Source organism: Dipodomys ordii, unplaced genomic scaffold, assembly GCF_000151885.1.
Source record: "Dipodomys ordii isolate 6190 unplaced genomic scaffold, Dord_2.0 Scaffold67, whole genome shotgun sequence".
NCBI lineage: Eukaryota > Metazoa > Chordata > Mammalia > Rodentia > Heteromyidae > Dipodomys > Dipodomys ordii.
In genome coordinates, this window is record NW_012267283.1 from 4,037,167 (window position 1) to 4,041,403 (window position 4,237).

Genomic DNA, 4,237 nt, shown 5'->3' on the forward strand with positions numbered 1-4,237 from the left:
TGTACTCATTATCTTGCCCATGTAATTGTAACCCCTCTGTACAGTATTTTCACAATTTAAAAAAAAAAGAAAAAAAAGTCTCTCTGGGATTTTTCTGCCCAGGCTGGCTTTGAACCACAATCTTCAGATCTCGTCTCCTGAGTAGTTAGGATGACAGGCATGAGCCACTGGCACCTGGTTTTTAAATCTTTTCATGATACATAGGCACTACTCATGAAACTCTCCCACAGCCCTGAAGTTTGTGACAGTGCATCAGCTGCTGAGGCAGAAAGAGCAAACATGTTTAAGCAGAGAGAACAGTTAGTTCAATGGATGCTGCAGGAGGCTCTGCTTCACTTTCCAGAACCAACTGTGCATGTTTCTTCCTAACTTGCTAACTTCCCATGCTAACTGACCATCCCACCCAGTAAGAGCAATCAGCAAATACTATAAATAAACACTTGGTAGGGGCTGTTGTTTGTTTTTGTGTGTTTGGGAGTTTTTTCCCCACCTTTGGAGTAATGTGATTATTTAGCACCATATCCCCTTGTCTGGAAGGCTTCCCAAAGGAGGCAGAGTTCCTCCATCATACTTGCCCATATCGGACTTGAATGAATGAAGAGGCCCCATGCCTTCCTCACTCCCCAACTTCTTTTTCCTGCTACTTCCTTTTCCAGAACAACTTTTTTTCTTCTGATCTACCAGAGAAGTTCTTACTCCTGGTGAAGGTCTAGGAAGATCTTTCTAGGCAACTCCCTGCCAGTACCTCTGATACCAGCAGAATGACCTTGGGCCATCGTTGCCATTACTAAGCCTTGTTTTCCTAAGCAGTAAAGTGGAGGAAATAAGAACTGCTCTGTCTACTCCACAGACTTGTGGCAATAAAATAAGATGGTTCCGGGGCCACCAGGAGAGGTGAACACCAACGAAGGCTCCCCATGAAACACTGGACGTCAACCTAAAAGCCAGCTCAGAAACCATTAAAACCAACCTTCTCAACTTACAAAAGAGAAAAACCAAGGCGCTCGTAGCAGGCGTGTTCCTTGGCTGGAGGTCTGAGGGCAGTGGAAAAATATGATCCCCTGGCGTCCCAGGAGACCTCTCTTGTTGGCCCATCATGGACATGTGGGCACCACCAAGCCAGACCTCCCAGGAATGAGAAGCTTGGAACCATCAGGGCAGAGGCAGCAAGTGCCCAGAACATTCTCAGCAATTGTATCTTGAGAGAAAGAGGAAGGAGGTAGAGGCTGCTACTAGGCTAAGACCCCAGTGAAAAAGGGTAGGCCCATGATTGAGGCATGAGATGGCTCATGGTCAGCTGAAGAGAGGAAGGAGGAGGGCAGAGAGGAAGGCATGGAGAAATGAGGTGATATAAAACTGAAAGAGAAAATAAAAGTGAGAACACAGGGAACTCAAGATAGAGCTTTGGAGTCAGCAATGCCTGGGCTCGGGAGAGAAGCAGCAGTACATTCCCACCAAAGCACTGAAACAGGTCACCGCCAAGTTGTTTTGCAGCACAGCCTCTAAGGAGAAGCTCTTAGAGTAAGTAGACATAAGTAGGAACAAAGACAAACAGTATGCTGGACACTGGTGGCTCACACCTGTAATCCCAGCTACTTAGGAAGCTGAGATCTGAGGATCATGGATCAAAGCCAGCTGAGGGGCTGGGAATGTGGCTCAAACGTATGCCTGCATGCCTAGCATACAGGAAGCCCTGGGTTTGATTCCTCAGTACCACATAAACAGAAAAAGCCAAAAGTGACACTATGACTCAAGTAATAGAGTGCTAGCCTTGAGCACAGAGAGGCTCGGGGACAGAGCCCTCTGAGTTCAAGCCCTAGGATTGGCAAAAATAAATAAATAAATAAAAGCCAGGCAGGAAAATCCTTGAGACTCTTGTCTCCAATTAACCACCAGAAAAATTGGAAGTGGAGCTTGTGGCTCAAGGTGGCAGAGCATTAGCCTTAAGCAAAGAGCTCATGGACAGCCCCCAGGCCCTGAGTTCAAGCTCCACAACCAACCAAATAATAATAACAACAACAAAACAACGAGAAGGAGAAGGAGGAGGGAGAGACCCTGCCAAGGTCCTGGAGAAAAAGTATGGAAAGCAGGGGCTGCAGCTCTTAGCATTCTCCTAGAAGCTCAGAGGGAGGATATGGTTATGTTTTTAATCATTTTTTCATTTTACAAGGAAAAAATATATTCTCAATGCAAACAATGCAGACATTACACACAAAGCAGAAAGCTCCCTCGAGATCTACCCATCCCACCGCTCTCCCCAGAGGGGCCTGTTTTGAAGTGCATCTTTCCAAGCCTTCATGAATGAGTTTATACACATAGATGGTCATCGGGGAAATAAATGGCTTTGTATGTGTTCATAGTCTTATATTACAGGGATCAACTATACTCACTAATCTGAATCTTACTGTTGACACCCCAGATGTCTGCACAAAGGATGCCATACAACGCGCCTCATTCTTTGTAAATTACCCCCTACCACCTACCCCCCACCCCCACCATGCAATTCTGTAGCCTGGGGGAATGATCTATTATCTAACCAGCCTCACACAGAAAGACACTAGCCTATTGCTTCTAGCATTTCATTTCCAAATATGAACCAATGAACAGCTTCCACTCATGCATTAACAGAGTGAAAATTATATTCCACATGTAATACACATTCTCACATATGTAATTCACGAAAGGTATGTATTGTGTGTGCAAGTGTGTCTTGTGTGAAATGGAAAACACTAGTCCTTTCCAAGATAAGACTCTCCTAGAAAAAGTGGCCACCTCCACTAGATATAGCCTTTGATTGAAAACCCATCCAGACTATGATCTTGAAGGAATATTGTCAGGAAATGGGACTGCATGAACCCAAGATAGGACAAGACGTTTAATAAGTCATTTCCTTCTCCACTTGCAAGCGTTTGGTATGTTTTGTAGCCCCTTAGTCATCATTTGGGCAAGCTTTACATATTTATGCTTGTTCTTTTTTTCATCTGTCCTCATAAATCAATTCCCGCAGCCTCCTAATCAAAGCCAGCTTTTCAAATGAAACTGTAGCTGGGTGTTTAACTAACTAAATATTGTTTTTCCCCCAGCACTGACAGAGAGAGAGAGAGAGAGAGAGAGAGAGGGTGGGATGTTGCCTTGACAATTGTCCTCCCTCCTCAGCCACCCCAGGAGACCATGTGCTGCCAGAATCCTAGCTAACATAGCCCCCAGGTGGGTGAGAGCTGAGGTTATGGGTTTGGGAGGAGAGGGCCATTGTCCTTTGCTCCCTAGATTTCCTCTGTGTTTGGAATATCCAGGAAGTAAGCCATTCTTTTTTTGTTGTGTTTTTGTTCTTTTGGGTCGGTTATGGGTCTTCTTGAACTCAGGGTCTGAGCTTATTTGCTCAACGCTAGCACTCCACCAGCTCTACTTCCAGTTTTCTGGATGGTTCATTGGAAATAGGAGTCTCAGACTTTTCTAACAGGCTGGCTTTGAACTGTGATCCTCAATCTGAGCCTCCAGAGTAGCTGGCATTACAGGCGTGAGCCACGGGCCTCCCTGTGCTACTATAAATAAATGAAGAAAACAAAATGCGAAGATTCCCAGCATACCCAGCTGCCACCCCACCCTACCGAATTCTCCTACCCCAAAGCCTGCCAACCACAAGTTCAGATGCTGTGGGAAAACAGTAGGACTAGAGCCTGCAGCAATACCTCCAGCCGTCTCCCAGGAAAGAGTTAACATTTCCCTGAAAGCGGCTGCAAAACCTGCCCTTGTCACGTGCATCTCACAGCAGTGGCACTGCTCCTGAGTGAGCTCCCCAGACCAGCCTCTTAGGTAGCCATCATCTACCTTGTCAGACATACCAATTCTCAGACTCAGACTCAGTAGATCAGAATTTCTGGGGTGGGACTCCACAATGGGTATTTCAGCCAGCTTCAGGGGTGATTCTGGTACGTTAAGACAAGTCATCCCCTCCTCCTAGTCCTCTTCACTGGCCCAATCAATCCTTCTAGCCTAGTTAGTTACTCACTACTCTTCCTGCAGATCCAACATTACCCAGAGCAACAAAGCACACTCATGGAGAGCTTGCTGTCTCTTCTGCCTGATATGTCCTTGCCCACCTGTAGCAAATATCTTCTACCTACCTTTCAAATCCTTACTCAGGGGCTGGGAAGGTGGCTCAGTGGTAGAGCGCTTGCCTTGCATGCATGAGGCCCTGGGTTTGATTCCTCAGTACCACATAAGCAAAAAGAAAAAA